This window comes from Thermobia domestica, chromosome 11, assembly GCF_964235325.1.
Source record: "Thermobia domestica chromosome 11, izTheDome1.hap1.1, whole genome shotgun sequence".
Lineage (NCBI taxonomy): Eukaryota > Metazoa > Arthropoda > Insecta > Zygentoma > Lepismatidae > Thermobia > Thermobia domestica.
In genome coordinates, this window is record NC_137464.1 from 83,766,173 (window position 1) to 83,792,877 (window position 26,705).

Here is a 26,705-nt window from a genome sequence, read left to right on the forward strand (position 1 = left end):
GAGAGAACGAAAAAAACAATTATAGATATTATAAAGAATATAATAAAAAAGGATAACAAATGCACATTAAAAACATAATGATAGGAATAACACTGGATTTGGTAAAGAATGAACCAGACGGTTGTCACTGTTTCCGAAATTCAAATTAAGATCAAAACAGGTTTATGATTTATACGTCATTTATGGAATTTGGTGGATGAAAGAGAAGACTAATTTACGACACCATTTCTCTATATTATGTAAATTGAATGGTGTCTTTGTACGGTTTTAGGAATGGAGAGGAAAACTGTAAGAAGCAGACTTACTTTTAAAAAATTAATTCATAACTATTTGTAGATGCGATTGGAATTATATTAATGTTTGATGATTGTTGCCAAGAAACTATAAGGCACAGTCATCGAAAAAGTTAGGATTATTTGGGTATCCTCAGGATTCAGTTAACAAGTGTCTTCTAGAAATGACGTAATGGATGTGGGTGTCGCAGTGTCAAATGTGTGTGTTAGATTTTTGAGCATTCTTCCGTTAGCAATGAGGCTATACGAGATATGGACTACAGTTTAACATTAGATCTAAATAACTTGAGCTCCCGCCGAGAATCGGACCCGGATCTCCCGCGTCAAAATGTGTGTGTGTGTCATATCTATCTATCTATCTATCTATCTATCTATCTATCTATATGTGTATATGTGTGTGTGTTTGTGTGGATGGGTAGGTATTTGTGGGGGTGGGGGTGTTAGTGATGTAGATGGGGGCGTGTAGTTTAATATATTTATACGTATGTACGTGTGTATGCGTGCATGGAAGTGGTGTCGTAAGTGTATATGTTTATGTGTAGATGTGTGTGTGTCAGAGTAATACCGGTCTGCCTCTTAATTGGGATGTCTCTTAGATTTAATTGGCATTGCCTCTGTAAGACATCCCACGCACCCAATCTAATGCCACCCAAGAAAAAAAAAGATCAATATGTAAAGTGCCGATTTTGAAAAAAAGACGTAACTACATCAGACCGTCTGCCCAGCGGCCCAAACGCCCTCCTTCCACTGCCTGTTCCCCTGTCTGTTAATCCAGCCACCATCAATCTTCACCTTTGACCCTTTGAAGTCTCTGAAGATTGATGGTACACTATCCCCACCCACCCATTGATCCGACCACCCCATTTAATCAAAGCTACATAACCTAAAATCAGTTCTGCACACCCCTAGTGATCTGAAAATTTGAAAAGAAATAGATTTAACTCGCCAAATATTGAGAACTATTAAACACATTTATAATGAGAAACAAATAGAAACAATAGGAATCGATTCTTAATTCAAACCATACATAATATATAGTATACATGTAAAAATTAACAATTGCTTGTTTATTTATGTGTTATATATTATTTTATTAACTGCAAACTAAGGTTACCAAATACAAACTATTATCAGAAGGGCCAAAGAACTAATGCAGATTATAATTGAAAGCGTTGAAAGAAAATCAAGAGAAAAAGATAAATTTATTTTTTCACGAACAAATCTTTTTCAAACCAGGATAGTAAATCACTGAATGTTTTAAAGGATTTGTAGTTCAATGTATGGACAATCCACTCTATTCACTATGATTATAATCTATTTACTAACATAGACTGAAATTTTGAGAAATTCAGACATTGTAAGCACACAGAGTAGTTTTCTGCAGGCCAGGTAAAGTTATTAAACAATAATGCCCTAAAAACTATATCTGTAGATTATTCCTTTTTTTGGCACTTCTCAACCTCTTTCGTACTCTCAATACCTCTTTCGGTTAAATTATTATTTTTAATATTAACTAATTTTATTTGTTTGAATTTTACATTTCACATCTATAATCTTAGGAACAAAGATGATGGTGAGAAATTATGATAATGAAATCAATATTAACATTTTATAAAACTGAGCCCATAACATCTTAGCCTTTTACCACAGAACACTTAAGTATGTACCTAGTACAAAGTATTCAGTAACATTAGTTAACATATGGACTTATATGCTAAACTAATATTTTAAGAAAAAAAGAAAAGAAAAGAAAAGAAAAAGAGTGAGTGTCAGCTCGGGGTAAGGTTCGTCATCTCTGTAATATTACGAAGTTTACTATATTTTGTTACTACATCAACCACCACTGAATTTTGTATATTATGGTTGATTATTATTACTGATGAATAATCTTACTTATGTTTATATACTAATTGGACGTTGTCTGTTGCTTGTTAGCTTGAACGGCAATACAATATTTTATTATATTCTCTTCTATATCTAAATTAAGTACTGAATGTATGTATTATTCAAAGAATACTTATGTTTAACTGAAATGGCTCACAGAATGTACTCTGTATTATACGTTTATTCAGTGGAAATAGTACATCGAAAAGTTCTACGATGGAATGAACTGAAAGAGGAAGATAAGATTGCTCAGGATGAGAAAGAAGATTGTATACTGCGCGCTGAATTTGACAAGACCATAAACAAACAGAAGAAAGGAGGTATTGATATCGTTCCAACAAAACTTACCAAGAACACAGGTTGAAATGAAATTAAATGAAATCTTTGTTTTACGTCCCACGGTTATGCCGGTTAGGCTAAAGGAGACGGTGATGATGACTAATGAATGAAATGGTGGAATGAAGAAAGTGGGAGGAAACGGGAGAACCCCGAGAAAACCCACGCACACGGTGTTTGTCCACCACAAAGTTCACTTGGCGGTGGCTGGGATCGAACCCAGGACCCCAAGCACCAGAGGTGAACGCTCTACCACTGAGCTACCGCGGCCCCAAGGACACAGGTTGTCAAATACATGATGATCTGTTTCGCCAGGTGCAAAAGGATCTATACCATAGAACAACTTCTGGAAGGCTTTAAAAAGTGTCTTACTGTGTCATTACGCAAAACAGCGTCTGGCGTGTTCAGTAACGTGACAAAAAAATAAAAAATAAACGCCGATAGTTCTATGGACAACTGAAAGAAAGCTGTAATCTATCATTCAGATGATCAATTTAAATTCAGAAGAGGAAGGGGAAACGCGAAGGAGTATTGGGTTTGCATTTAATCTTGAAGAACAGGATACGAAAGATAAGTATACGTATATTGCCTGTGTCGATGTGGAAAAGTCACTTGGTAGAGTTGATTGGAAAATAATGTTTAGAATGCTGAAAAGGTTGAGCGTAAATTATAGAAATAGGCGGGTAATACAACGGTTGTATAGAGATGAAACCACTGTGATAAGATGTGGCAAACATATTGAGGAAGGTGCTATCAAGCAAGGTGTAAGGCATCCTGCAAGGTTCCCGGTAAGGTGTAAGCAAGGTTCTTTATCACCTATTCTATTTAATGGATATATTCAATAGAATGGACGAATTACGAGAGAAAATAAGTAAAAATAAAATAAAATAAAGGAGTGAGAATGCATAGTAAGAAAGTGGATTTCTTTGGAAGTGCCAGTAACATGGCTGTGTTCACAGAAGATAAACAAGAGTAGGAAATCATGCTTAATATGATTGGTTGAAGTACTCAAAAATTATAATATGAAGATCAATTGCTCTAAGACAGCTAAGACAAAGGTAATGGTAGCAAGCAAGAACAAAACAAAGTTAAGATGTTTTATTGAGAAGTTGGAGAATGTGTCAGCTTTCACGTGCCTTGGTTGTAACATAACACCAGATGTAAAAGGTAAAAGTTGTTAGTAAAATAAATCAAGCTAAAGCCATCTTTAACAGTAAACAGAATATATTTACTTTCTGTAATATTGATACGAGAATTCACAAGAGCTTGTTAACTACCTTTACTTTTAAATGGTAGCGAGACCTGGATGCTCGGCCAAATAGATAAGAAACGCATAACAGCCTTTAAAATGTGGTGCTACACAGTGTTCGAAGTGGAAAAAAGCAGAGGCGGTATGTTTTATTATGATTTTGGCTCAACATACCGGCTATTTAAATATTGTCTTGATCACTGAAAAACCAGAGACGGTATGTCCTCATTACTGAAAAACCAGAGGCGGTATGGCATACCACCGCATACCGTCTCACTTCGACCACTGGTGCTACAGACTTGTTTTGAAAAATCCAAGAATGGACAAAGTAACAAATCAGAAAATATTGAAAAGGATTAGATGCGAGAAAAGAGGAATATCTGGTGTGAAGACATCTTACGTCATGATGACTAGTTAAAAGGTTGCTAGAAGGATTTAGAGAGGGAGAGAATCCTAGGGTAAGACCTAGATTATAGTACATACACCAGATAATTGAAGATACCGGTTGCAAAAGCTACGAAACACTAACAAAAGACACACTGACAGAGGCTTCCAAATGACCGTGTATTATGGACTGGTTCACACCAATCATATGAAAAAATACAAAAGAAGGAGATTCCGTTTAATATACTACCCAAGATATTTTCCATGGGACGAGTTGTGCTGTAGAAAGAAAATAGAATAAAATTTTTTAGTTGATAGATGCAAGTGAATAAATTTGGGGGGAAAAGTTGGGAAGTGGAAGAAAATAGGAGAATCTGTGGGAATAATGGCATTAATTTGAACACACATGGCCCGAGATTAAAGTACAATACTTTAAGCCAGAAGAGAATATTATACCACCGAGATGCTATTCTCACAATTATCAATATCTAATAATATTCCCTTCTCATGGAACATTATGGGATCCAAGAACTAAAAATATAAAGCAAAATTTTATAAGAACTAAAACTATAAAACCCATAATGTTCCTTTTGTTTCCCTATAACTAATCCAATTTAAAGTATGAGAACATAGTTTATGATCAATCCAAAAATTCCAAACGAGATTAGTTCTTTGGATTTTTTGTTATAAATCATATTTACTACTCACCCAAACATGGAAACGACGGCGATATATCTGTTTTGAAGATGGTGGAAAAAAAAGTAAGTACTTCACTGCTTACAGACGTCATGACTCAACACACCCATATGCATATATACATATGTGCCGCCCGATTGCACATATGTATATATACATATGCTCATTGCACCGCCCGATTGTCATGGATTCCCTGCCAAGAAGTGATCAAGATGCTAGAAGAGACGATAGTCGAATACAGTAGAGCAGTAGAATATGATTGGCGAGGAAGGATTTCATACTTCAACTTATAGAGAGTCTGCACCACCCATTGAGCGTAATATGGAAGTTCATTTTCGTGAAATAGAAAGATATCATGTTTGTCACTTTTTGCTGGATGGTTGTGGACAAGTTTTCGGTGATTTGATGGAGTTCTCCACTATAATGTTTAGCAGTGACGGTTTCACCTTGATGGAGAAAACATGATGCGGGCGGAGAAGTGAGTTTGGACGTTCATCACGATCCAACCAGTTCTGACCGTCTGTGGTTGTCGCAGCAGAGCCATTTTTCATCCAATTGACACTTTGATGTAGCAAACCTTCCCGGTTATTAAGTACACTCAGAGAACTGCACACTACCAGATGAGGATCCTTGTCGCCCAGTGTCAACTCATGTGACACCCACTCCAACTGTTTCACCTTACCGATTACAGGAAGCCACAGAAAGTCACTGGTAAGAGTCTACGTCCAACTCGTCTGCAATGATACGAATACTTTTTCTAGGGTTTGCTTCCACAATATTGCTGAGGAACTCACCAGAAATCCCTTTTGTTGATTGCTGTAGTTCTCATTTATCAATCCCTAGTCACAGGCAAGAAAATGCAGTTGATGTTTTTCGCAACTAGATAGTAGAATGTGTCAGTTTAAGCTCGTAAAGAGTAAGCACTCACAACTGATGCATGTGTGTGGTCTCCATGATGCATTTTCAAACGACCCTGTTGAACAATACACTTCATCTTGACTGACTGGGCACCTCAGTTTGTTTCGTGAACATCTACTGAGTTTGTGACGTCATACGCGTGATTTCGGCTCATCCATTGGCTGCATTATAGAGAGTGGTTTCCTTGCAAACATAAGAGTAGACATTCCGATCGTACAACCGAAAATATATTGTATTTCATTTATTCTCTTTTTTTCAAATTTTCTATCTTTCTTGGAAAGTGGTTAAATTCTTTTCAAACCCCTATACTATGTAGAATCAGGGATTTTAATAAAGTCCCTGGTTCGATTCCCGGCTGGAGATCATGTAGTTCGGATCACACACTCTAGGTTCATGTCTCATATAGCTTCGATGTTGAGAGGGACGCTAAATCTAAACTCAACCAAGTAATAACATAGCTAAATGAATAATAACCACTACTATTTTTTCTTTCTATTATTTCAACCCAGGAAGTATTATGGCCGATTAGACGGATTTCAGTTGGTTGGTGTGTGGTCAACCCTTCACATTACTTCGTTGTTGTCTCGTTCTGTATAGACTGGAGTTCGTTTCCTTTTAATCCAATGGTCCCGATTGTCTCACGATGGTGAGACAACAAAAGAATGCTATGCATTCGTCAGGAATCGAGCTCGATACCATAGTTCATGAAAGACATTGCAAGAAGGTCCTGTGGTTCGATGGGAGCATAACAAATTAGTAAGCCGTTAATAGAAACAAACATAATATAAGTAACATTTTAAAAATATACATAGAAATTACACCTTTTGTAATCGAAACCAAGATTTCACGTTTAATAGAGATTGGGAGTAAAAGAAATGCCTATAACTAAACAAAGATAAAGAGAAAGCTTACTTTCTGGAGAGGGAAGAGATACATCTTGCTCTTCTTTAGGTAAATTTCAAGGTAGTTGACAAGAATAAGGTGATTCAACCATAGTTTCTTTTCTGAAGACCTCTAAAACCTGAAAAGAATGAAGAACATTAAAGTTTTGTTCACTTTATTCAATGATATTTAAGAAGTTATTCGTTCTCTGTAAGAGTTTTCTTACCTTGTTTACTACAGTAAAACCTGGCTTCAACGGACCCTTTATTAGACGGAAAACTGTCTTAAACGGAAATATTTCACAGTCTCATGAATTTTGGACTAAAAAACGCCTAAAAGTCCCTTCATTAAGTGAAAACTGTATTATGTGGACAACGGAAGGCAAAATAAACCTTTAACGGAAAATTCTTAGTTCCGGACTGCAGAGTTTAGAAATTTTTTAGACATCCTGTGAGGGGCAAACATATACATTATACTATCTGCAATAAATTCTTCGTTCCTTTGTTAAATCTTTCTGGACAATTTTCCTTACGGAAAAACGTCTTTGATTTACTAGAGTGTAGTATCTGAGGCTAAAGTGTGTGCGGAAATTGGAGCAGCCAAGCAGCAATATATACATTAATCCCTACTTGACTATTGGAAAAAATAAAGGTAACGTGTGCACAGCATATATTATGTGTATTTGAAGATTTTGTGTATTAATTTGTAGAAGAAAGAAGTACTGTGATTGAACAACGTACGTACAGCAATATATTTTCCCAGTTTGTCCGTTATAAGCATATATTTTTAAGGAAAATTCTACTTCCATTAAGCGGAAACCTGACTTTAACGGAAATTTTTACGAGTCTCGCTCGATTCCACTAAAGACAAGTTTCACTGTATTATATTTAAGTTGGAATTCAACATTCTCAATATCAACAATTTAGAAATCAACGGATAACCCCTTTCATATCATTTTTTCATTGCAGATGTTTTTACTTGCTCTTTTTATCTTGTCAGTCAAAATCATGGATCATACAATTCAATAAATGCATAACTAATAAACATAACTAATAAAATTAAACTATAAATAATTAAAAGACCATCTCCAAGAAACAACGTGTGTAGTTAGTTCAAAGCATTGAGTTCACTCCTACTTCCACTCCAGTGCAGAAACGGTTCCTTTTTCCATCCAAACAACTTGAATACAGTGACACCTGTCAAATTGGGTTTTACAGAGCAAGAAAACTGTACGCAACGTGAATCAATCTCTCACTTATGTAGCAGAGTGAAGGTCTTGTAGGAGGCAAAATGCCGATAAGAAGATACGTCATGGCTCTGACCCATGGAAACTTTAACATATTCTTCATAGTAGAACAGTGTCAAAATAATAGCTTTGTCATGAGACGGGCCACTGTTAGTGATTTAATTAAACGTTATGCACAGCATTCTTCTCTCAAACCTTATTACCAAAGGAATTGCATCCAAAGAGGACATCAGTGGAACTTACAACATCTGTGCTAAAGATCTGAGATATGGCTGCCTATGAGAACCCACTACCTCAGCATGTTACGGTCAAACGGTTACATGTGGCCTACGTGCAATCCATCACAAATTGTGGCTGTAAACCGTCCGCAAGGGCAGCTGCATGCGTTAACATTATGGAGCAAAAGAACAAGGGCAAATGGATGTATGAGCGCCACCTATTTAGTATCGCTGGAAGTTTGTTGTGACAATGCAGGAAGCTTAAATTTACCTAAAGGTCAAGGGTTTATGGAAAAGGTCGGCCAACACCTACAGAGCTGTTCGTCAAAAAGGTTTATGTAACTTGGTACATCAATTCAAAGTTTCTCGAAGGGTTTTATGACTTTTGCTTTCTCCTGCTGTAGAGGAAAGGTCGAAACACAAGTCAAAATTAATGCTGCTTATTCACAACATGTTCTATCCTCAATTTATACAAATGAAAAAGGACATTGTATGGGTACGACATGTTTTGTATGGAACTGCACCAGGACCATTGCCACCGGCAAGGGAAGGGTGAACGCTAAGTAAAAGCAACACTACCATCACCATCTGCTTTCCCACTCATTTCATCTAAGTATTGCCCAAGATCAGCAATGATTATATAGAAATCGATACATCAGAGAGATTAGGGCGTTGCGCTGTGCTACTGGACAGTTCTAAGGAAGCTTTTACTGGTGAAAGCAAGGTGTGTGTAAAATTGACTAACAGGTTTTAACTCGTGTCTTCTGAATTATTTCTTTTGTTTGCCTAACAATTACCACCAAATAAGATGAATTCACATCTTTCGGGTAAGTGAAAGCAATTTAACTAACTCTTGACTTTGGGAAAGTCATTTCGAAGGAATTTGTGAGAGTCTGGAACTGCGATAAATTTGAACTTGGTCAGCGAGTTTCCTGAAGCACAATTGAAACGATTATATGTATATAATCTTTGTCTCTTCAACAAGCTTGTTTCTTGTTCTGAAAATAAAGAGAAAGATGCTACAGTAACTTAATGTTTAGATCTATCATTATACTTACTAACATCCATAGCATTTAAAGCAGGCGTAGGCAGCAATTCTAACGTAGAAGCTGGTTCCAAAATCCACAACTGTAACATCCATCAGTAACAGATACACTCATTGCAGGTACTGGATATTTCAGTTCTTTGAACATGGAACGTTAGAATCTTCTGCTAATTGCATGTAATATTGAGTATGATAATCTCAAATGCACTATAAAGAGTTAATAGCAAAGTCTTGAAGAGGTTAAAGAGTGTTGAACAGTCAATCATAAGCGCTGAAACATTACAGAATCTTCCCTAAAATAATCACGGGAGGTTGTTCGATGTTTCGACAATCATTTACTAAGCGTTGAGAAGCAACTTTGTACTCTAGATTCTTCTTTGGATGAACACTGCCAGTTACAATTTGAATTTCTTTGTTTATTCACAATTTAAACCTCAATAATTTTTGAGTTTTCATGTATACTGTTCACATGCAACTAATCATAAAATATTTTGTACAGAATGTTGTCTTGTCCTAAGTATGTTATGAAGTTTTCGAAGTATTCCATCTCATATCGGGACTTCCTGTCCATGTAGTTTATAATTGATTGAGGATATATTTTTCCATCTTCAACAACGTTATGTCCATGGAAAAAAGAAGAAAAATACTGTGTTGATGAAGGTTGTATACAATCGTATATTCTTTCAATTTCATCTTTTCTAGATTCTTCTGGTCGTTTATTTGAATTGACTTGTTCTTCACTTTACATTGGCATTTATTGGCAATTCAAAAAAAGTCTTGGTGTGTGATAGATATTATCAATTTACACGGTTTTAGTTTCTTTTATATTTAAAACTTGGTAAGTCCCTTTGAAATTAGAAGAGCAACTGTTTTTCCAAATGCAATGGTTTTATATTGAATGTTTCTTCTCCAAATTTAGTTCCGTTCAATCTTCTGATAAATGGCTCACAAAAGTTATGGAACCCCTCTTAAAATTAAAGTTTTTTTTAAAAGCATATTAGAAGTACATAAGATCGGTGCATTCAAAGCAAGGAGTTATCGTATCTGTTTCATAGATGTGTTCATTGTGTTAGTTATGATTATGTCGAAGCTATCTGTTTTATCGAACTATATTTTTCAGTATATTTTACTAATTTCTTCCTATAATTTGAAGTTAGGCGATATATTATTCTCTTAATCATCCAACTCAAGCATTTCTTGAAGATGTAATTAAGGACTATATGTACACATTTTCCCTCTGCATCACAAGTTATCTATGTGGGTTTTGTACTCATGGCACAAAGAATATCAGTTCTTTTCTTTAATTTCATTCTGCGAAGAATATATCCAAGGTAAGTTTAGATCCATTACTCCTTCTAAACACAGGTAACTTCTTCTTCCATCGTTTTGATTCCTGAAGGAGTATTTTTGGATTCAAAGGAAGACCTTTGATTGGTAGATCTGACGAATGAGAATCTGCCTGTAAAGACAAAACGCTTTAAAGAGTCTACACTTCTTAAAATATTTGATATTTCAATTATATTGTCTATTAATCAATGTACCATCATCATATTATGGAAGAAACTGATTACTAACTGAGAATTGTGCTTTGCTTTATTGTACTTATGATTATATATCTCATCAATAAGTATAAAACATCAATATGATTTTGTCGATGAGTATGCAACACAGATATCTTGCTAGTGGAGAATATCTTTTGACGAGAAAACACACTTGTTGCTAATGTTGGAGCAAGCTTTCATAAATTCAAGTGCTTAAAATTTATTAATGTCTGAATAAATTATTATTTCGTATATTCACAATTTCAGGTTAGGAATCTAATGAAAACAAACAATAGTAAATATTGTGCATTTAGTAATTAATGTATAATTACATTTAGTAGTTAATATTGTGCAAAGTCTTTGACAGGAAGGCAGAATGTTCGTACTAATCGCCCAACACATCAAAGTTTTATCTGTTCGTAAATACTGTATTTTCCGAAACACATTTCGCTTTCAACTATGGTAATCAGAAATATATTCCCCTCTTAGGGAGCTGCTATTAATATTTGTAATTGCTATTTTGTTTATTATTCTTGTATATCTTATGTATTCTTAGTTAATATAGATTTAGAAAGAAATCCCGGCCGGGTAAATTAATTATTACAGTATATATAATCTACAGTATATTAATTCTTATCTTTAATATAATTTTGTTTAGCTTAATTGTTAACTAACAGCAGTTTTCCTTGTTTACGAAAGTTTTTTTTAAACAGCTCACTTAGGGGAGAGCCAGTTACGAACGCTAATCTTGCTTTTTTAAAATTTTTTCGTTAATGTTAAAATATTTTAAACCAAGCGTCTGGCTGGTGACCGTTGGCCGTGGCTACTATATAAGAGCAGGAGAATCATAGGTGGGGGAGCATTAGGCTAATCTGATGTTTTCGTTAAAATCGCGATTTTTTAGTATTCATCTGCCAATTTTGGGAGGATATGCGCGATAAATGGTTCTCTCCTATAAAGGACTGGATTCATTACTTCCAGGTAAAATGATCCGAGACATTTTTTCCCTCTTAGTATGAATAAAGATTTACTATAGGTTAATCCTTGGGCATTTTCCTTTTTATCTTCCCATAAAGGTTATTAGAACTTTTTTTTTGGAGTATTTTGAAGCTTTGTTTAAACCCTATGCATCTAGACCAATCTGAATACATTGCTTAGAGAAAGATACTTTGGAGGCTCGTTTTCGTTTTTTTTTTTTTTATTTTATTTATTTTTTGTTAATCAACTATGCTATTCCTCCTGGGTGCACACAGATGTTAAATGAGCCGCTTATACTCTGTGGACACAAGTTCTGTTCTGGGAATGTTTCCTTAAACGAGGAATGGTGATTAGTAAATGGGAAACGAACTTGGAGGTAGCAGAAATAAACTCTGAATAATTCAAGTACAGTAATTAATTGTAAACAAATATAACTTTAGTTTCATAATTAAAAAAAAAAAGTTTAAAACCTCTGTTTGTTGGGGAAAAGTTTCTTTTAGTTACGCCACCCAGAGTTATAATTGACCCAACACATATTACGGAAGAAGTAGAAAAAATAATCGTGCAAAAATAAAATAATTGTTCCTTCCATCAATGTACGTATTCGTTTCCTGGCTACTTTGTACTCTATACAGATAGATCTGTTTGTATGAGTCATGTAAACAAAATCTCTATAGAACTATAGCAAAAGCTATAATTTTCATAACAACTGTTTGAGACTCTACAATAGCAGAATGACCCTTTAGTTCAATTGAAATCTGAGCGGAGAATTCGATAATGTTGTCATTTGTGACGTGAAATTGCAATAGATCTTTTCGCTTTTGTTTTCCAAAATGTGTTTGATGTAGTTATTGGAGTGTAAAACACCGAGGGAAGGAAACAATAAAATAATATAATGAAAACATTACTAAAATTCCCAGATTACAGTCAGACGAAAAAAATGTGTAGGGTGATTGCTTGTTCCAGGGATAGCATATGCCAGGAACACCGCACCTGCAGCCCTCCTGAATTTCTTTAGCAACTTTTTCTTCTTCCAGTGATGTCATTTTTCTAAGAGTGATTTGCATCCCATGAAATAATTTCGTACTGGAATAAAACTAGTTAGCGGGAAGGTCATTTATGTTTTCCGTGTATAAAAGTATTTTTTATGTTCAATATTTGAAACTATTTACCCTGCTACATATAAATGAAGGAGACAAGCAAATATTCCAGTACATTTATAACATTCATCCACTGTTTCTACATTCAGATGCTCTTCATTACTAGAATTTGATTTTGTTTATGAATAGGTCGATGATTGTACCGAAGGACATGAGCCTTGATGTAGCAAAAGATCATGGGCGGAGTTATGGGGGCATGGGGGAAATTGCCCCCAACTTTTGAGAAAAAAATAAAAATGCCACCTATAAGATGGCCACCTACCAGGACCTCCGAGACCGACCAAAAAATCTGTCCCCCACTGCCCTCCCAGCAGACAATTCCTAGCTCCGGCTATGCAAAAGACAATACTTTGGATATAATGATCATTATTTTTTGCAATGATCTTGCCAATATAGCTGGTTTTGGAACCAAGGTGTCTAATTGCATATTAATTGTATGTTCTTTCAGCAAATGGTCTATTAAAACTGTGAAATGCGTCGGAGTTCCTTTGTATTATCCTAAATGCTCTCAATAGTGTCAAATAGTTTCCTTTCAAATGCGATTCAGGGTAATGAAACGTAACCTAAATGGTATGTTATAGAGTTATAGCTAAAGCTATTATACATAAAGTGAGTATAGCCTCATAAAACACGATTTACTTAAAGATTTAACAGGCTTGACAGCCGTATGCCAAAAGTAACACATAATCTACTAGGGGATCTCATTTGATGTTATAGAATTTTAAATAAAACATGAACACATTATTTTTTGAAAGGCACTGCAGACTAAAGTTAAGGTATAGAGCTGTGAATTACTTTGGGTATGAGCTTTTAAAGTGTTCCCAAGTCTCAGTTTAGCACATCATCTTGCTTTGCAGGTGAAGATCTATTATCTCACTAGTCGATTAGCTGATGTGAATCCATCGAAATCTGGTTCTCCAATCCCTTTCTCTGGTTGATAGTTTTGTTATTGGTTCGTTTTTCGGGTCCCACCTTCGATCTCTTCCAATTGCAAATATGGAAGCTGGTACTTAGTGTAACATCTACAATTATGACGAAGATAGCCGTCATCTCGGGTGTCCATGAAGGTTGTGAACCTCAGATACGTACGTCTTCTTGAAACCTTCTTTGATGCCTTCGTACCACATCGTGGAATCTTGATGTAGCTAAAAGGCGACATGAAACTCTTGACGGTGACCAAAATTACGGAAGAGTCTTTGAACTTTTTTCGTCCTCATTAAAAACAACTAGGAAGTTTTAATTTTACCCTATTAGCAATCCATTGTATTTCCACAAGCTGACACATGGGGAAGCAAAATACTGGCAAAGGGGTGCAATGACAGAAGAGAATAAGGAATTGCTGTAAAAGACAAAAGTACCGGATGTCGGTTGAGTTTATTGTACAGAGAAAATTAATTTTTAAAAAAAAATTACAAAAGCGCTCAAGAGAGCTTGAGGCCACATCAATAATGTGTTTATATATATATATATATATATATATATATATATATATATATATATAAATTAACGATAATTCCTTGAATTGACATGAACGGGTATCGAACCCATGGATTTTTCGAACACAATCATCAACAGTAGGGAACAGGAAAAAGTTACATGGAGTTAGATCATATGATTAGGAGCAATGGCGTTCGACGGTGATGTTGTCTTTCTGCAAGAAGCTAAACACCATTCCTTAAGTGTGACACAGACCGCTGTCATAGTGCAAATGCTGCTATCCAAACACCCATTTGTCCGGACGTTTACGTCGAACGGAATCGCTTAATTGTCATAACACAGCTGCGTAGATCTCCTTATTGGCAGTTTGGCCACATGGAACAAATTTCCGATGTGCGATCCCGAATATGCCAATAAAATACGACACAGTAACATTTTCAGCAGGATTAAGCTTGTCTGGCCTTTTAGGATGATTTCAATGGGATGACATTAGCTCTGTTTTCTGAACCCGTAAACCCATCATTCATTTTGTATGACGATACTGCCCAGAATTTTCGGACCATTGGCAGCTGTTTTCTACAATCCGCTGCTGATGGTGCCATGAGCGTTCTTCTGGAACTAGCGAGAGGAATTTCGCTAATACACGCCTAGATCTTCATGTATGATTTGGTAAAATTTGGAGTCAATTGAAATATTTAACGCCTCCGTAGTTTCACGGACAGTAACTTTATGATGGAATTTCTCGGATCGAAAGTTCGTACGCTACACGTAGTCACAAAGCTCTACACTGATTCGAATTCCATCAAATTGTCAGTATATGTCTCATATAGACTCAATGCTGAAAAGAGACACTAAAAATAAATTCTACTATGGACAATTATGTTAACTGAAATTTTGTATTCATGTTTTCGACATACTAATGTGAACGTGATGCCTTTAATATTTTTCTCTAATGACATCCCTCACTGATAACCTGTAAATAAAGGTCAATAGAAGAAACACTTATTTTATCCTACTTGATAAGGAGCTTACCAAAGCTGCCTACACAGCACACGTCACCCACTCGGATCAAGACAGATTCTTTCGCCAGTTGAAGGAATAACATTCCTTAAATATGTAGGGTCACACAGTGACATCAGGGAAACATAGTCTGGAAATAAAATGAAATAAATAATAATTGGCATGCAGTTTAAAGTAATTTATTTATTTGTTTAAAAACTCCGAATAACGCAGGGTGCCCAATTATAATTGAGAACTTTTAAGTTACACATTATTACACATTCATAACAGATTTATGACAATTATTACACATTTGAACAAACGGGTCTTTTAGTTAACTAAACTTTGCGAAAGTAGTCGTAAGTTTGTAAATTTGTGTATTTGGTGCTGATGGTGCTAGTGTACCTTAAGAAAAAGTACAGTGTGCGTATACTATGAAGTGTTATGCAAATGCAATGGAAATTTCGCCTTGTTTTATAAGGATCGTTTGTCATCTACCATATTATACTGCAGTACGTTGGCTTAGCTGAGGGAAAGTTCTAACACGATTTTTTGAACGTGGAGCAATAATAGACATTTTCTTGAAACAGAAGAATCGTCCTCTGGATGAGTTACTCAACAATGAGTGATTATGAAAGGATTTTATACAGATTTAACTAAACATATGAATGACTTTAATTTAAAATTACTAGCAGAAGACAAGGTCCTGCCTGATTTATGATCTGACACTAAGTCCCTTCGACAAAAAAGTTTTTGTTTCAATCCCAATTTAAAACAAAAAGTTTCACGTATTTTAATACATGCCAAACATTCAGTCAGCAAACTGAGACTTTATTTCCGGTAGATTTTGCAATAGAAGCTTTCGGTGCTTTAAAAATAAATATTGTGTCTCGTTTTTCAAATTTTGATACAACTACAAACGACATTGCACAAATTTGCTCGAGGCATTCTTTCAACTTTCGGAACTGCTTATCTGTGTGAAAAAAAAAATCCAAAATGAAATATACAAAAAGAAAAATATTTACAGATTCAAGTTAACTGATGAGCATTTGAAGTCACTGTTGGTAATTTTCACAAGTAAATTTCATCCACAAATGGACAATTGCCAACGGAAAATTACATAAATATCATTAATCATAATTATAATGTTTAATTTAATTATATGAATTACCTATGTATGTTTGTTACTTATTGTAAGTTTTAGAATAAATTTCATATCTTTAATTTAAATGTTGAATTGTATTATGTATGTCAGTTAATGTGTTTCTTAATTGATCGAATAAAAAAGCTGATTATTATTTTCTATAATTTACTTAGTAAATTTTACAACTCAATCAAAATAAACTGTGGCACCCCGGATTGATGGTGCTCGCAGGTCGGTGTTGAATCGTGGGCCGTAGTTTGGAGATCCCTGGTCTAGTAAGTGCTTTATATGAGATGGCTTCTAAGTTACACAAAAAACATCAACAAGAAATAATAATAATAATAATAATAATAATAATAATAATAATAATAATAATAATAATAATAATAATAATAATACGAGAGGAAATTACTTCGTTGAATGAGTTGTATTTTATTCTTACTTTGATTTTTTTATAGTTTGTTTATAACATTGAAGACTATTCAAAGGAAGAATAGATCAGTCTTACTTGTTCCTCCTGGTGGTAATAGAAAACAGGTAAATGGACTTGTATACTGCTGATAAAAATTGGTTATATTCCTAGGAGAACTATAGGTATAATTTTCTTAATATCTACAAAATGATTCTATAATATACGTGGACTATGGTGAAAGAAACATACATTTCCATTTTAAAGACACGTTTTCAGGAACAACATAAACGCCATTGAAACAATCTTTCTATACCAGCATGTTCTAACACAGAATTCCTTATTCTAGAGGTCGGGATCCCAAGGGACGAAAGAGAGGAATATATGGGGGTTGTGAAAGAAAATGAAAGAGAAAAAATGTATTTCGCTATGTTATGTTTGTTGATAAATCAACAATGAAGAAATGATTTCACCAGCAACTGGAAATGGATTAGTTTCGTTTTGAATCGTTTCTTATTCTTTGCAGAAGCCTTACACATTTACATAACTATAAGAGACAAGCGGCAACAATCAAAAAGTTTATTACAATTCGGAAATCGCCTATAAGATCTTCATGTGGAATAGGTTGAAAAATCGTTCGAGGAATAGGGGTCCTCCTAGATAATCCTGCTACACCCTTGATTACCGTACTAAAGAGTAGTAAGAACAGTAAAGGATAAAAATGAATTGTCATCCTTCTTTCAGTATGAGTTAGTACCAGTACCATTATCATTGTTTGATGAAGATGGAATGAGAGACCCACAAATCTTCTCTCTACTCTCTTTTCAAACCAACTGAGGATTTACCTCTGGAAAACTGTCAATATGTAATTGATGAAGGTCATCTGCTGCACAAAGTGGTTTGGCCTACTCAAACCACATATGAAAATATATGCAAAACATGCAGCACTTATGCGATCAAGGACTTTGGTTATAGCTTAGTAGTAGTGTTTAATGGTTACGATCCAGCTCAGCACTAACAAAAAATGTCGAAGTACAGAGACGATCCTCGAAAATAATTTACCCTGGTATAGTTTTTGAAGAAAATATGCATTCAATGATTGAACAAAGCAAGTTTTTGTCAAATGTGGCAGATAAATCTCGTTTTATTGAGCAACTCACAAAAGAGCTCCAAAGCAGAGGAATTACTGTTATTCAAGCAAATGATGATGCAGACAGGCTCATCGTGCAAACGAATATCAAACTGGCTACCAGAATCAATAATAAGCCTGTAGTTGTAGTAAGAGAATATGTTGACCTACTGATTCTGCTGACATCATTTACACCCGATGAGATGCCTATCTACTTTTTGAAGCCAGGACGAGGCAAAGTTTCTGATAATTCTTCTATTGATGTGCAACACTGCTTTAAAAATATCAAAGATCAATTTCGGTTTTTACATGTAGTAAGTGGCTGTAACACCACATCATCTTTGTTCATGCAAGGAAAGAAGAAAATCTAATTTCTGAGAACTAACCCTGAACTTCAAAATGCAGTTTCAGTTTTTAATGATCCATCAGCACAAGCATCGATAATACTGGCTGAAAGAGAAAACTTTCTTCGATTCTACGGAGCTACAGAGACAGAGACTTCTTTAAATACCTTTAGATACAGTAACTTCTGTCAACTCGTTTCTAAAGCCAAAACTGAAGTTAACTTTGCTAGTCTTCCCCCAACAACAGAGGCTACCTATTCAGTGTTTCATCAAGTGCAACTATGGAAGGTAATGTGTTACCAGCAGAAAAATGGGGTTGGCAGAAAAAAGATGGAATATCTTTGGTTCCAGTCACCACGCTTAAACCACCCGCTCCCGAAAACCTTTTGAAGCTAATAGCATGTGAATGTCAAAAGGATTGCTATTTAGGTTGCAGATCCATAAATGCAGGTCTTCGATGTTTTATTGTATGTTTTCATTGTAGAGGATTGCAATGCCACAACGTGCCACCTACTATGTCAACTGAAGAAGAAATAATGGGTGAAGAAGTTGAAGAACAACTATTTGTTGATGAAGATAACAACAAAAGAGAATCTGAAAATGTAGAGTTGTGCACTTTTGGTAGCAGCATTTCGTAAGTCACAGACAGAATGGCTGACGAAATATTGATAACAAGAGAGGACTGCGAACAGCCAGGACATTCAGATAAAGATACAATGGAATTCGATTAAGGAATGTTACAAGAAGTTAGCCTTCCTCAGTTCGATCCTGATAACTCATTAACAATGGTAAGCAAATTATTTTTAGTTTCTTTTTAATTTATTTCACAATTTTAAAGATTGAGTAAATATATAACGTAACACTCCCTTAGTAAAGATGTTTTTAAGATTATATAAAAATATAAAATAAAAAAACAAAAGAAAAGGCAAGAAAAAAGCAAAGAAAGGGAAAATGGTCTCGAAAAAGGAAAATGGAAACGTATTGTTTTAGAGCAATGGTTCCCAACAACTTTTGGAAGATTTTATTTATCATCATCATGAACGAGACTCCAATAAAAATAAATCCTAAAAATCGTGATTGAAATCCCAATCCTAAGAAATACAATGTGTCCTGTCACCAATTAAATATGTTAAGACAAAGTACGGTTAGAAATTTTAAAAATGATATTATAATGTTTGATGAAGGTTAGTTTAAGATAAACCCTTTTCCCAACTATTAATTGTGTGTCCTGCAGTGAATATCCACTGACCTCTACGGGTCTGCGGATCACCATTTGGAAACCTCTGCTTTTGAGAATTGCAATTTTCTTCAATTTATTGGAAATGTAATGCTCTACAAGAAAAATCCAATAACATTTTTGCGTATCTTGCATAGTTTTAACACAAAAAAAAAAAAAAAAAAATTGTGAAGAAAAAAGTCCGAAAATAGTTTTTTCAAGATGGCGATTTCCCAGGTTTCCCACCATTAACATCAATTGAACACTCCAGTATTGTTTTTAATGCTATTCTGAACGTGTGTAACGAAAATCAGCTTGTTCCGAATTTGTTCCACTGATAAAGCTAATTTGCCTAGGCCGTCTTCATTGTTAGAAGGTACCAGTTCGCGGGGTGTTCATGGTAATAATCACTGTCCGCCGCAAGGCGTATTACATGCATATACGATGACGGTTGTACGTGCGAAAGCACTGATAAGGAAAAACAACATTCAGGACGACGCCAACGATGCAGCGAACATGCAGCATGGACAATAGACACGCAACATAGATCGCAGATTAAAATGTGTAATATGATCATGTGAATCGTCGTTCGTCTTATTTAAAACCATGGGCCGCGTTTATGTCTGGTGCAAGGTTACAATCTGCAGCATCTTTGCCCAGTCTTGAAATGGCGGAGGCTCTGTGATGCTGTAGACCACAATAACCTGGTTTGCATTGAGCCCTGTGCTAATACTTACCAGTCGCTTCATTGTCTGTGATTATGTCGCTATTTTAGGAGACTATGTGTATCCTATGCTTCAGAAGTTGTTTCCAAGTAATGATAGGATGATAATGCGCCCATTCATACAGTTGAAGAACATTGGGATAAAGTTGAAACATCTTCCCTGGCCCTCCCAATTCTCAGATCTGTACATAATTGAACATCTGTTATCTGTTTCGGAGACACAAATCTCGTGTAGATTTCCGCCTCCATCCTTTGTCAGGGAACTGAGTGATGCACTGCACGCGAAATGGTATAAAATTCCACTTGTTACCTATCACGATCTTTATGACTCCATTTCTCGTTCAACTCCATTCCTTCCATCCATACTGTTGTGAGGCGGAAAGTTGTTCCAGCGCCATATTAATATTTGTACTTTGTACTTTTTCAAAAGACATTTTCTCACGTTGATAATTATATATATGTATATTATGTAATCCTTGCGGTATAAACTAATTCACTCTGTATCATTTACGCATTTTCTAACCTAGTTTGTCTCACAAAACTATTTGCTACATTGATGAGATATACCGTATAAATAAATCTGTGTATCACTTCATCCCTTTTGGTGAGATAAAGCGATACACAAACTTTTCTCCATATTATTTGCAAAATATATGTAAAAAATATATTTGACCAGTGATCATGATATATTACTCTAAGATCAATTGAAGGTGTACAAAAACTTCTAGAATATAATTAAATGAGGCATTAATATGACTATTTTAAAATTTAAAACTGTATCACTCAAGTCTCATGTGATGCTCCACCATTTCTTCGTATGTACCAAGAAGTGGACATCAACTAAATTCTTTCTCCTTCATTTCTGAAAAGGTAAGCTCTTGGGTCGCCATCTTAATAGAAAGTACAACTGAATAACGCATCTGATTTACTTTCGAAGAACAGGAGCTGAAGGGAAGCGGATGACCATCGACGAGCGCTTATTATCTAAAACTTCATATGTCTATGCTATGGAATTCAGCTAAAGAGATCTTCAATTAATAACGATGTTCAACGATCTCCAATCAGTAATAATACTTTAATATCCACAAATATACAGTAGGGTAATGGAACTAAAGTTCACCTTGCATTTACAATACATATCTATACGAAGTATACAGCATATGTGACATCAATAGCAAGGTAGTTTCCTAACTATTCCTCTGAAATTTCTGCATAACATCACAACGTAGAGAATGACGAGAGTAACTACATTAGTCTATCAACTCGAAGAATACTTTTTATATCATACATTAATCTTCATAATTCATAATTCGTCGTTTCATATGATCCAATATTTTATAACAATAATACATAATTACATCGTTGATTCATTCATATCGATTAAATCTCATCTTAGCAAAATTACTTATTCTTTTGCATTTCTCCCTTCAATTTCATCACATTGCAATAGTAGTTGAATTAAACTATATAAAATATATTATGGAGGAACAGCTTAAACTGTGTGCTATGATAAATGTTTGATTAACGTTTTACACACAAGGCATTACCAGCTCCTACTGTACAAAATTCAGATTGTTTTAGAAACTGCTGCATAACATATTCCATAACATTTGACTATATAAGCTACTTTCAGATGTAATTTCAATTATTCATGGCAATATAAAAGTAAAGAATGATTCGTAGGACAGAAATAATTTAAAACTTCAGAATGTAACAACACGAACACTTTACAAAGCAAGAATCACTCAGAAAAAAATGTATATTCAATATTCAATATAACTTTCTTTTCTTCTACTCCCAATTTTCTATCCTACGACGTGAGATTTCAAGGAAATATAATGACTTCTTGCTTTCATAGGTTCTACCATATATAATATTTTAATATAACAATTTTGAAAAATAGCAAAGAACAGAAAATAACTAATTAATAATTTAATATTACGAACAAAGAAAAGCAAATTAAGAAACAAAATGTAACGGTAATTTTGGGGCCGTTACACTCATTTACGGTATTGTCTTGCACACCGTTGATCAATTATAAAGGGCTCCTGAAAGCATTACTTCTCATAAGTTTTAAAGAAACAGAAAACACTTATCTATCTATCTATCTATCTATATATATATATATATATATGTTCAATATGTTCAGTGCTTATCCATCGTTCTCTATTTCAGTGTTGATTATTCTAAATGGATCAAAAGAAATAGATGAAAGTTATCGTGCCTATTTCTGCTGTTTCCCTTATGTAGCTGTGGCGTCGTTCAAGATTTTGTTTCTGGGGGTACAAGATCCTCTACCGAGATAAGAATGTCACGTTTTATTTATTAGGTTATTAGTATTTCTTGATTAAAAATATGTATTTATCAAAACTCGAAAATGACGTCCTTGATAGACTGTGTACAACAAATGCACCACTATATCCAAAAATTGCACGCCAAGAAAGATTTGTGGGAATGGAGGGAAATTTATGTAACAAATTCATTGCATGACTATGCAGAAATAAGTACAACTACAGAACTGAACAACCCTCTACCCTTGCATTCTGATTCATCAAGATTACGTCTACCAATCAAATAGGCGTTGAATGTATCCCCCAAGAATCGCCTGCCACGCAGCTGAAGTTAAAGGTTACTAGAAAGCAAAATATGTATGTTCCTCGACAGAAATTGAAAAGTTCACGGATTCTCTGAGTTAGGTAATCTTAGCTAAGGTTCGTGTGAACAAGGTATCAACACTGTCTGTCAAAGGTCTCTGATGAACAAGTTACCGAGCAACAATATCATACTTATGTCCGATGAGTGACATATCAAGCGACATACAGATCAGGGAAGCAGCGTACGTGTCATTCCTTTAAGAAGACGTCTACATTCTGGGATATATGTGGTTGGGCATTATCCTGTTAAAATAGCATCCGTGTTGTGTGAAGAAACTTTTCTGATTTATTGGCCACTCGTGAGGTTGCTCTGAATTGGTAGTAGCTGAGGTCGTGTGTTGCACCCAATTCTGTCGCGTCAAACCGTTATACTTGTCTTTTGGCTGCCATGATACTCGACAATATGCTAGCAGATTACACTCATAATGACAACGTCTAAAACTAGGTAGCCGTCACAGTACGACTCGTCTGGGCCGCTCAACATGGTAAGCAACGGCATTCACATGCCCATTGTAGCCTGAAACGTTTGTGGTTCTGGGTCAATAGAAGTCAAGTAAAGCCATGCGTGCCCCAGTATAATATTCCCAAACGCTGTCAAACAGCCAACTCAAACAGTTCTACTCCATTATCCTTTACCGTCTAACTGATGCTGTGGACTACGGTGTTCGCTCTCACAGCCATCTGAAAAATATGTCTGTTATCCAGTGGTGTGTCCACGTCCCAATCGTTCCTGCGTATGATTATCTTCTGTTTCCACACGCGTATCACTGTTTTGGCGGCGTGCTTTGCACGTGCACAAACTTCTCATGGTCTTCCTTTTTTGTAGAAAAACCTAGAACTCCATTCAACACAGTATATTAATAGGCTACATTGAACCCTCCTATGCTGACGAGGCATATTGACACTTGGGCATGTGATGTGTTTTCTGTTCAATTGTCCATGCTCTACTAACTGAATGCTGTGTTGATCGTCCTTTCGCTGTGCTGTTCCTTAAATATAACTAAAATATATTTCCTTGTATAAATTATAATTCTTTAAATATAGTTTTCAATGTTTCTCACGAGTTTCAACTTATTTTCTCTCAACTTCCTCAAATTCTATTGATCCACCTTGGAGCATAACAATGTTAGAAATATGGAAATTCATTGATATTTTTACAAGTAAAGCTAGAAAGCCAATTAAAGTGGTGTCTTAAATGATTCTTTAACGATTTCTTTCTTTTTAAATTTTAAATCACGTTTGATTAACTGGCTGTAGCAAATTATAGTAGCCACGCTCATAATTTCATCAGTCGTCAAGTTTTAATTGTAACTTAGAGAAAACGCTATGAGGACTTCGGCAGAAAGTTTACATTGTGGATATTTGCTTCTCCTCACGATGCATTACGTGAATACGTTTACATTATTATATAATGGTCAACTTTAAAAAGTGTGCTCCAGCTACAACACTGTAGCTAGTATTCTTCTCACCTACTGAGGGGCACTCCCTAACTCCCTAGCATTCTATGTAATAGATCAACAATCGTCTGAGACAATAGCCAAGTTCACACTCAATAAAACTATGTCTGGTCCTATACCCGCTTAATCTTAAAAAAAAAAAAAAAAAAAAAAAAAACAGAATTGTAAACTGCACAACTTGATGCATACTCAATTTAATTTTCAAAGAAAATTCCTCGAATAGCATAAGACGACTATATACATACACCACACCTGCATTGACAACATCTATCGCGAAAAGTTGATCCACTTTGTAATCAATGTCATCTGTCGCAGAGACGATAAGTAATATAAATTTACATCAAATTTTACAGAACAAAGACATGCTACATAGCTAAACCCAAGGTTACACCATCTGTCGCGAAAAGGAATTCAATCTTAACCTTGACATAACGAAGACAAAGTTACTGAGCTAACCGAAAGTTGCATCAATGCAATTTGTCGCAAAACACTCGAAAACGAGTCCTACTTCTCGGTGCCCGTCGAGGCGAATTGGAGCGTATATTACGAAGTACAGGTAAATCTGTAGAGGCGTACGCAAGGGAGATTTTCGGGTTTTAATTCCACATTGAGAAAGATATTATGGAAAAGTAAAGTTCAGTCATGTTTGTACTGAAAGAATATGAGTTTGAGTATCTGAACCCCTTTTGTTAAAATTCTGTGTACGCTACTGAAATATGTAATTTTTCAATGATTACTAGATTTTACACCTAATCCCCACCATAACTGCATTATGTTCATCATTCCAACTGTTAGATAATGACCGCCTCCTTTAGTCTAGCCAGCACAATCGTAGGACGTAAAACTTAAAGATTTAATTTAATTTATGGTAGATAAGGACAATCATATCCAGTTTCAAATAAGAATTACCACCAAATTTTGCTATATCCATTATATATATACGAATGATTTACTAAATAATTTTAAAGCATTAGAGTTGTGAATCTGGAAACACCAATCATCACTATTAATATAACATCCTTACATGCATATCAATTTTCATCAAATAGTTTAGGCCAATATATGTAAATTTTCATTCTTCCATTGGCCTATTGTTTTATAATAAGATTAAATTCAAACATCGTCGTAGATACTTAGGCTACACACCCACTATTATTTATAAATAAATATTACTTATTGAAAATCCCGCATACGTATTTTTCCCTCCAAAAATACAAATTCTCCACATTTTATCGTAAAGTTTGCAAGTAAATTAATCAAAATATATGAATAAAAATGAAAGAAAAAATGAGAGAAATTACTATCAACTCACCTTGCGTCCATATCTTGCGGATAAAAATATTCTTAACATAAAAAAGTAGTGTATTTATGGTAATAGATTTTTAAACAATTTCAACAAATAAAGTATATTCAAAATTTTATAATTTAAACGAATTTCTATTGTTCCTTTCTATTGTTGAAATAATGCTCTAAGCAGCCAGTATTTCTCATATTTTTTATTTTAATTTTATTTATTTAATTTAGTTTAACATCCAATGATTATGCACTGAGGCTAAGGGAGACGGTTATAATGGAATGGATGATGATAATGGTGGAATAAAGGAAGTGGAAGGAAACTATAGAACCCCGATAAAGTCCACGCACACGATGTTTGTTCCCCACAAAGCTCACTTGGCGACAGCTGGGATCAAACTAAAGATCCCATGCAATAGAGGTGAAAGTTCTACCTCTGAGCCACAGTAGCCCAGTGCTAAGAACATAGTGTTATCCCCAAAATGCTACTTGTGAGAGAAACAGAAGGGGGAAGAACTTTTATAAATACTTGTTAAACGGCTACAATACGATCCGAAAGTCTTGTCCCTCTTTTTTTGTTTGTAGGTATGTGTATTTTTATTCTTTTTTTTTAGATGGCTGACACCCCCTTTTCTTTATACGTATATGTGTATTTATTCTTCAATTTCTTTTCAGATTGCTGACACAAGTACCTACAGTGTGGAATTATGTATTCTGGCAAGTACATGCATGGGCTGCAAACGATATTGCTTTTTATAAGGAAAGGACGGTCGACCATCAACATGACAAGAAACATGTGAAGCAGTGGCGGATTCTGGGGTGAGATCTCCCCCTCCCCAGTGGTGTTATTCTATTTTTAACAACTGGTTATATATATATATATATATATATATATATATATATATATATATATATATATATATATATATATATATATATATATATATATATATAACTGGATACCACAAATAACAAATAGAGACAATACAAGATGGTGTCACAAAATTAGGTAGCACTGCGAATATCTTGGAAACAAATTATGCAAGATAGATTGTTGTCAAAAAGTATT

At 34.9% G+C, this 26,705-nt stretch overlaps 1 long non-coding RNA gene across 1 annotated transcript in view; it reads left to right on the forward strand.

The window, feature by feature from the left end:
• LOC145664237 (uncharacterized) overlaps positions 1-26,471 on the forward strand; it is an 82,979-nt gene extending 56,508 nt beyond the window's left edge. The window contains exon 2 of the long non-coding RNA XR_014127337.1: positions 26,312-26,471. This is a non-coding gene — a long non-coding RNA (uncharacterized LOC145664237). The remainder of the gene's footprint in view (positions 1-26,311) is intronic.
• Positions 26,472-26,705: the final 234 nt, after the last annotated feature.